Genomic DNA, 9,967 nt, shown 5'->3' on the forward strand with positions numbered 1-9,967 from the left:
CAGCAATACAAAAGCCAAATGTTCTGACATTCATAGGGAAACCAAAACTGTTGATCTCATAAAAGAAGTGAGTAGAATGGTGGTACTTATAGGTTAGTAGTGATGAGCAGGAGGTGAGATAGAGAGAAGGTAGATAGTTACCAAAATTCATTAGATAAAGTTCTAGTGTTCTATAATTGAGAAACTGTACCTAACAGTTTGATGTATATTTTTTGAAGCATTACAAAAGAAGACTTGAAGTGTTTCCAATATATAGAAATACTGAATTTTTAGGGAGTTGAAATGCTAATTACCCTATTTGATCATGACAATTGCATGCCTGTATTAACTTATAACAGTTTCCCATAAGTATGCATTATTATGTCAATTAAGATCTTTTCAGCAGCATACCTTTAACTTAAAAAGGCCATCTCTAACATTTCCTCTTGCATTGTTTCCATGATCACTTACAACCTGAAATTATCTCTCGCACTTCTGAATCATTTTATTTTTCACATGACATTGATCATCTTTGCGATGTTGTATGTAATAAACACAGACGTTTATTTTGGTCCATAATAATATGGACAATATTTGGGATACATACACCCAAATATACACACATGCACCCCACAGAAAGGTAATACAGATACCTAGTACTCTTCTCATCCAATCTCTGCCAATACTAACACATCCAAATATTAAAGTATATTATCAAAATCAGGAAAATAAGAACATAAAATCTACCAGACCTCTTTGGTAGTCACCAGTTGTGCATCCACTCATTTGGGATGGGGTGTTTGCATTTTGTTTATTTAATTTTAACACTTCTGTATAATTATATGACAACACCACAGTCAAGGTACAGACAAAGAGACGTTCCATCTTCCTTCTATAGCTACAGCCATCTTCCTCCTCAGAACCTCACCAATGCACACACTCACCTCTTCTACATCTCCATAATGTGTGTCATCTCATAAAGGTTTTCCTAATAGAATCAGAGCATGTGTCACATTTTGAGACTGGCAATTTTCACTCACAAAATTCCCTTGAATCCATCTAAGTTCTTGTAAATTGACAATATTCAGTAGTAGGCATGAGCCACAAATACAGTGAAATGAAATTGTTTTTTTTAGGTGATCTTCTATCATGAGATCCTTATGAACTCACTAATATTTTGAGGGTTTTGGGGAGAAAAGGATTTTCTTTATACACAATCATGTCACATGCATATGGGGGTATTATTTCCACCTTTCCAAAGTCTGTACCTTTCCTTTCTTCTCTTAACCTAGGGCTAGAACTTTCAGTTCCTTCTTAATTAAATCAGAGTGATAAGAGTAGGTTGTGCCCAAATTTAGACAGAAGACTGTCAGTCTTTCCTGTTGACTCTGATGCTGGCTGTGGGTGGTTTTTGTAGATGATCTTTATCAAATGAAGGAGGTTCTCCAATATTGCAGCCTCGGGGAGTCTGTATGGAAGTCATTTTCATCAATCCTTTTTGGTACTGGGCATCAAACTCAGAACATTGCTCTTGCAAGGCACGCAGCCAACCCACTGAACTAAATCCCACATCAATTGTTCTTTGAAATTCAAGTGATATGATCATGGACTTTTGTCCTCTTTTGTGTTGCCAGGGTGGGTTACATACATTGGTTTTAAAGGTTGGATTTTTCTTGCATACCTGGAATCAATCCTATTCAGCCATGCTATATAATTCTTTTTATACACTGTTACATTTCATTTGCTAATATTTTAGTGATTATTTTTGTGTCTAGGTTCATTTTCTATATTGACCCCTTTTTTGTACTTTTTAGATGATTTATTTGGAGTAATTCTAGCTTCCAAAAACAACAAGAAATGTTTATTCCACTTTGATTTATAGGAAAGCCTGTATAAAAAATATTTGAGAATGTGGAGTGACAGGAATTCTCCCACATTGCTTGTGTAAATTCAAAATGATACATCCACTTTGGAAGATAATTTGGTATTTTGTCAAAATTAAACCTATTTTTGGCAAACAATCAAGTAAAAATGGTATTTGATATTCACCTAAATGAATTGAAAACATTCACACAAAAATCTACATGGCTATGGTAGCTTCAATCATACTTTCTATAACTTGATGCAACCAAGAGGATCTGCAGCTGAATGGCGGTGCAGATGAACAGCAGTACCTCCAGACCATAGACTAATAGGCCTAAAAAGGAACAAGCTCTCAAAACATACTTTACATGGGTGTTACTAAGTGAAAAAAACCACACATAAAAAGTTGCAAACTGCATGTTCTGTGACATTGTGGAAAAGGCAAAACTACTGAGAAAGCAAGTGATCAGAGGTGGCATTGGGCTTGGGTAGAGGGAAGGGTGGATGTGGACAGGGCATGCAGGATGTGGGGGCATCGAGATCATTCCACACAAACAATAATACCCAATAAATGCTATTAAACATTTTCCAAACCACTAAAATGTAGAATACCAAGGGTGAACCTTCAGGTAAACTATGGGCTTTAGGTGAAACTGGCACATCAATGCTGGTCTGCCAGTGTGTGTGGAGGGGGTGCGGACTGTCTGGGAAAACTCTATGTTCAATTTTGCTGTTAATCCCCAACTGTTCTAAAAAGCAAAAAATTGATGTTTTATGGATGCTTATTAGAGTACTAAGTGAAGCTATCTAGGTTTCCAGAATTTTTTAATAGTTTTGAAATTATAAATTCAGTTCTGTATGGTAATGTATGGTATGGCCTCTTCAAGTTGTGTATATATTCATTTTGTTAAGTTATATCTAATTCATGAAAAATTGGTCCATTTGTTTTAAGGTACTGGATTTGTGATCATAAAGTTGCTTACGATTGAATTTTAAATTAATTTACTGATATTTTTGGCTCTCAACTTGTTATATCAAATCTGCAATCTAACTTTTCTTTTAATTTGGGGGATTTATACTCCAAGTCCTGCCATATAAAAATCACAAAACTTATAGAAGACTTAACTTGTTGAATTTTTGATAATTAGATAACTTTTATCTTATCCATCCTTGAGGACTAGCTGGGTGTTACCTTGCCTTGAGAAAATACAGGGAAGTACACAGAAGTCCACATGCCTCCTGGCTGTGGGTGGAATGTCAATAATTGGGACACCTGAGGGGAGACAGCATCTGTGGGGAGAGCTGTCAATACACAGGCATCTGAGTATAGAGAAAATCTGGTTCCTCATTAACTGAACCCGTATCCACTTACTCTCTATAGCTGCTGCTCCATGAGACACATGCTCTCCTCCCCCTGCACTCCTTCCTGAAGGCAGGTCTCCTGACCCCCTCTTATGTCTTGAAAACTGTCTCTTGCTTTTATTCCTTATCATTCCCCCAACAGGTAGCTGAGGGTCTGATCAGTGACTTTTGCGGTGGGCCTGGATGACAAATGCTGATTCTGGGGCCCACCATGTGTGAGCTGGCATGCAGTGCTGATCTCCCATGTGTCCTGCAGCCCATCATCATTTTGGTGGGAGCTCTAAGGGAGACATGTGAGGGCTCCCTCTGTGTCAAAGTCCATTTTCTTTGGTGCACAGTTATTTAAAATAATTTTAAATACATGCAAAATAATGAAACACCAGGAGATTCCATACAAACTAGTGACTTAAAGAAATGCCCAATTTGATTTTTGCACACTAAATAAATGTACCAATTATTACTCCATGAACCATAAACTGGGACCTGGTGTCATTTTAAAGCATGAGGGAACAATAATAGGACCCCACATCGAGAGGGACAAAGCACCATGTTGGTGATGGCTGACTCCTGGGATGACCCATAGAGCACCTTGAGGGACCCAGGGTGATTGAGGAATTCAGGTTTCCTGACTCTCCATGAAGAGGGAAGGGGATGAAATGAGATTTGCTGCAGCACTGCAGCTCCTAGGACCAAGGGAACTCTAGGTCCAGCCCAGGGCATAGGTCCAGAGCCTCCCTAATTAGCCACGGGAGACCCCAAGTCCCAGTCCTGCCAGATGCACACAATCTGCCCACAGTGTGACCTAAAGTATAAGAGTGTCCATATGCCACCTGCTGGGAGGCACAGGAGGGGAGGACAGAGGTCACAGATACCCAGAGCTAGCTGATGCCAGGAGATGACACCCAGATTCTCACTGAGCCACCAGGCACTGAACTGTGCCTGGGCCCACCTCACCCCTGTGCTCAGGATCCAGAACTAAACTGCTGAGGAGCCACAGTCCTCAGTGAGCACAGAGCAGGCTCAGGAGCACCAGCACCCTGGAGAGGAATGCACAGCTTTGCATCCTGGATGGGTCCTTAAAGGTAAGATCAGCACTGCCACTGGCTGTCATCTGCTGACAGAAGGAGCCCTGTGTATAGGAAGTCAGCAGGCCTGTGCACACAGGAAGTGCTCAGGATTTGCTCTCAGCAGGAGGTTGCTGAGCCCTCATCCACCCTAGACAGCCTCAGCCTTAGCTCCAGGTCAGTGAGAAAAGTAACTGAGAACCAGAATCTCAGGTTCAGAATTAAAACCCAGCACACCTTGTCAAACACAGGCTGTGATTCCACTGTGAGGGGTTTCAGCTCCTATTCTTGGTCAGCTCACGGGTGATGCTGTGGCTCAGGACCAGTGTCCACAGGGAGGAAGAGACAGGGAGGAAGGTGAGGACAGGAGGCCCAACACAGCAGGAGTCACTCAGCTCACTGGCCACACAGTGCCTGCTTCAGCCCATGGCTCATCCACTGATGCCCATGGATGTATCTGCATCCTCAGAAGGCTGGGGAGACCCCTGCTTATCCCTCTTCTGACACAGGTTAAGGAAACTGGCTGTGGGGAAAGACATTGCCATGTATCTTCAGTTTAGGAAAAAGCAAAACTCTGTGATCAGAATTATAACTACCAAAGGTTTATACCAAGGGGAATTAGCAAGAGTGATGGGCACAACATGATTTAAATCCTTGCAGCTCATAGTGGAAATCTGCTACTTGTACGTGGTAGAGGACAGGTGTCGACACTGGGTGAAGGTGAGCCCTGCGGGGGATAGAGTGTGCAGGTTATGGATCACTCAGCCCAGGGCCCACTGGAGTCCCTCCAGGAGGAAGCATAGCAGGGACCCAGCCAGGGTCCCCAGCACAGCAGCACTGGGACTGCCTCCTTGTGAACAACAGATGTGCAGGGGAGCCTCCCCTAACACTGCTGCACTGCTCTGCTGTGAAAAGGACAGGAAAGAGAAAAGATCAGGAATGGCCAGAGGCCAACAGTGGTTTTCAAATAGGTAAAAGCAAACCTGTCTAAATCCTTACCATGAGGAGATTGGGAGGGGGAGCACTTGCATTTCTCAAATGCACCATGGCACCAGTCCTACTGCTTATGACAAGACAATACTCACTAGTTCTAACCCTTTAATAAGTCCAACTCTGTACCTCAGCAGGAAGTCCCTGACATCATCTAGAAGGCAGTGAGCTCAAAAGACTGAACCCCACTTTGGTCCAGTCTCAGAATCAGAGAAGTGGAGGTGAGAACCAGCATGTTCCAACATTAACTAAACTCAAGAAAATATCCACTTTCTGGCCATAGTGAGCTCATCTGAATTGAGAACAAAGCAGCTTGTGGTCTTGTGGTCAGTAGGCAGCATGGCAAAGACAGTTAGATGAGTGACCTTAGGACCATTGCCTCTTCCTTCTTCCTGGACCCATCATCCTCTCTGCACAGCTCTCCTGGCAGGGCCCAATGATGATCCACAGACATGGGAACCTCTCAGCTGAGCCCTTTCAGGATTTTGTACTGGATGGATTCAGGGGAGGCATGAAGACACAGGCCCTGCTCTTTGCCATCTTCCTGGCCCTGTATGTGGTGACAGTCACGGGCAACCTTGCCATGATCACAGTCCTCACCCTGGATGCCCGCCTGCACTCCCCCATGTACTTCTTCCTCAAGAACCTGTCCTTCCTTGACCTCTGCTACTCATCTTTCATCACCCCCGATACTCTGGCCAACTTATTCTCCTCCTCCAAGGTCATCACTTTTGCAGGATGCGCCACCCAGTTCTTCTTTCGCTCTGTATTTGCTACTACTGAAACATTCCTCTTATCTGTGATGGCCTATGACCGCTTCATGGCCATCTGCACCCCACTACAGTACCCCTCAACCATGTCCCCTACAACATGTACCACTCTTGTTTTGGGCTGCTATTGTGCAGGCTGCCTCAACTCCATGGTGCACACCAGCCTCACCTTCCAGCTCCCCTTCTCCAAGCACATCAACGACGTCTTCTGTGATGTGTTCCCTCTGCTACAGATTGCCTGTGCTGACAGCTCTCAATGAGCTGGTCATGTTTGGCATCTGTGGGCTCATTGTTGTGGGCACCACTCCTGTGGTCCTCATCTCCTATGGCTACATCACAGTGACCATCCTCAAGATGCGTTCAGGATCCAGGGGATACAAGTTCTTCTCTACCTGTGGTTCCCACCTCACTGCTGTGTTCCTGTTTTATGGAACCCTCCTTGTAATGTATGTACAGCCAGGAGCAGTGGAGTCCATGGAGCAGGGCAAGATCATCTCCATCTTCTATACCCTGGTCATCCCAATGCTCAACCCCCTCATCTACAGTCTGCAGAACAAGGACGTGAAGAACACCCTGCAGAGGCTGGGACAGAGATGAACAGTCCTGAGAAGAAAGGTGGCAGGTAACAGACAATGACCTGGGGAGGGCAGGAGAGCATGGGAAGTCACAGGGCTTATCAGAATGGAAGCTTAAAGTTGAGCTGAGTCATCCTTACTTGCTTGCTTTTTTCATCCTTCTACTGATCACTTATCTGCTTTGAAAGGACACCATGGATCAGGCTTTTACTAAGTGCAAATAACACATGTTCTTTGCAACTGAAAAAACAATGACCCAGTGGTGGAACAAACTCACTTCCCATACTGACCAGCAACACAGTGGAAAGAAAACTGAGCCAAGCCCTTGTAGCGGGTTTGGAAACAGATGCCAACACCTCTAATTGAAGATATACAAATATCTCATCCTCAGTGGTCCTTTCTTTGTCCTTCATCCTTGAATCTAATGCCACTGGCCCAGGGAAATCTCTGTTGGATAACTGAGAGCAGGGATCGTAAGGGGCTGTAGGCTGCACCCATCCTCACAACGGCCTAGAATTGTTATGGCAATGGGGGAGAGCTCTGCAGCCTGGACTTCTTCTAACTCAGCAGCCTGACTTCTCTCTACCCTCCCTGCTTGAGATGCTGCTGGGTGACCCAGACCCACCACATCTATCAGCCTCCAGCTTGGAGCCCAGGTGAAAGCACAGGGCTTCCAGGTCTCACAGTGAGCCTCACAAGCTCAGCCTGGCTGCTTCTTAGCAGAGCGAATTGTGCTCTGTCCACAAGCTGCTCCTGAGGGAGGATGAAGAGCTCTGGTGCAGCCAAGAGAAGACTGGGGAAGGGAGGGACGTGCACTCCCCTGAGCACAGCTCTCCTGCACTGGCTCATGGCCTGGATCTACAGCTCAGGATGGGGCTTCCCAGTCTCCACTCCATCCTCATTCCCAACCCACACCCACGCTCAAGTCCTCAGCTTCCTTCAAATGTGTCCTTTACCAGAGACCCTCTGTACATGGGGAGATTTCTGTCCCTGCTGGGGTGGAGACCTGAGCTGTGCCTCTGGCCTCAGCCCTCAGTCTCCCTGCTCAGGACTCCTGCAAGGAGGACTATCAGGCAAGTAGGTCCCAGTCTGCTACCCAGTTAATCTGTCTGATAATCCTCCAGGTCTCCATCTACTTTGTGTACTCAGAAAGCCTCAGTTTTGAGATTTCCAAAATTACATCCATCCCTGGATTAGTTAGTACTCAGGAGATATCAAACATTCCTTTTCTCTGAGCACCTCTGAATTTCCTACTCAAGATTGGCCCATTCCTTGTGCTTGGTAGTATATTCTTCCCCTTTAACACTTTCCTTCCCTTCTCTTTTTTCCCTTCCTGATTTCCACTGTCACTTTGGCAGTGTTCTTAGCAGGAGAAAGGAAAACAGCTGTGAGACATATATATATATATATATATATCTCAGTAAAAGACATAAAAATAACACAAGTGGCATAATCACTTCTTTAATGACAGAAACAGAAAAGATAAAACTAGTGTAATTATTATGAGAACATGAAATGTGGCTTAGAATGAATAAGTGAAGCTTAATTAGAAAGGACATGAGTACACCAACAGTCTTTAGAATAAGGTCATAGACCTCCCAGGGATGTCACCTCCACAGGAGCTACACTGAGATCCTCCTGAACATCACTGCTCAACGTTAGAGGTGCTTGGTTTTGCCTTTTCCTCTTACAAGATGCTGTTCTGCTGGTGCTGCCACATGGTGGTGTCAGGTGTTCAGTCCACAACTATTGGCCTATTGCCTACTTGGGTTGCTGGCTCTCAACCCCAAAACATATCTTGTGTAACTCTGCTTAGGTGAGGTTAAGTGAAGGGTGAATGCCTTAAATTTTAATGGCCATGTTATAGTTTTCATTCTTGCTTGCTATTATATTTTTAAATAAATGGGGGTACTCCATTTTGGAAACAGCTGTCAAAGCACAAGGGAAGGAGCCAGGGCTACAGAGGTGAGACATCAGGGATTTCCAACCACTGTTTCTGTTCTGAGTTCCCTCTGGGTTTTTTTGTTTTGTTTTGTTTTGTTTCTGATTTTCACTTTTCTTCAATTCTTACTTCTGTGTAAACACTATTTTTTAAATTTTTTCTTCAACCTTAATATTTTTTACTTTTTTGTTATTCACCTCTCCATCTATCATTTTCTCTTTTTAACCTCTTTCTTCCTTATTTCACACATTCTTTATTTCACATATACGCCTGTGTTCCCTTACCTCTTCTCTACCTTTCAAGATATCTATTATATATGAATATATATTCTGAGATATATGTGTGTGTGTGTGTGTGTGTGTGCATGTGTGTGTGTGTGAAAAACAGAACAATACCAGAACAGTGGTTTAAATGGTATAGTACCATTCACAGTCTTGGAAGGACAATCTTTAACTAGTTATGCTTAGAGGATTCAAATAAAATTACCACAACTATATCAACAAGCCCTGACAACTTACATCTTTCCTCAATCCCTAATTGCACTGCCCTTCCTAATATCCCTCCCCCTCCCCCACAAACACCCTCTTAAACCCATCAACACTAAACTTTTACCACAAACATAAAATACCTCCAACAGAATCTGTTTCCTTATTCACCTAATAAATTACCCCTCCTTTTCCTCTTCCTCTTCCTGTTTCCTTCACTACTCCACGCATCACACACTAACTGCCAATAGCTATAGTGTAGCCTGTCAAGAGCCCTGATAAAAGGTGAAAGTATGAAAACAAAATTTAATACCTATGATTGATACATGGTTAGATCTATCAATTCTGCTATAAACAGTAGAAATTATCTCCCTGAAACACAGTGACAGACTATAACACAATCAAACCAAATAAATTGCAGTGTGTTTTAAAAATACCTCTTCACAAATCAAGCCAAGAACGCAATACTGGAAAACATAACCTAACTAAAGAGATCCTCATATCAACAACAGTATCTCTTCACCTTATACACTTCAAAACTCAGCACAAAAAAAAAGGAAAGGAAAAATCAAGGCAACAGGAAGCCCCAAAGACTCCCAACTTTCAAAAAGCAGATCCAGGGGAGCCAATAGAAAGGAAAGCAAACACCAGACCACCAATCTGTACAAAATGACTTAGGAATAAGGAATTTCAGTGAGTTCAAAGATGACACAATCCAAACATAGTAGTACTGTCATACAAAGTGACCAAAGTGATTATGAAGAAATATGAAACTGGAAGACTGCCCCAAAACAGTTCAAATCACTAATGACAAATTTACCAAACATACAGACCCAATGACAGGTACCAAAGAGAAAAGCCAGAAATAAAGAATTCTTTAGATTTCATAATCAGTACAAATAACCAGTGTGAAGATAGGGTTTTGGAACTTGAGGAA

At 43.1% G+C, this 9,967-nt stretch overlaps 1 pseudogene; it reads left to right on the top strand.

Moving 5' to 3' along the window:
• Positions 1 to 5,697: 5,697 nt before the first annotated feature.
• Positions 5,698 to 6,625, top strand: LOC104875655 (annotated as a pseudogene).
• The last annotated feature ends 3,342 nt before the right edge of the window (positions 6,626 to 9,967 follow it).

The sequence above is a fragment of the Fukomys damarensis genome, unplaced genomic scaffold, assembly GCF_012274545.1.
Source record: "Fukomys damarensis isolate Sample0158 unplaced genomic scaffold, DMR_v1.0_HiC HiC_scaffold_16, whole genome shotgun sequence".
NCBI classification, from domain to species: Eukaryota; Metazoa; Chordata; class Mammalia; order Rodentia; family Bathyergidae; genus Fukomys; species Fukomys damarensis.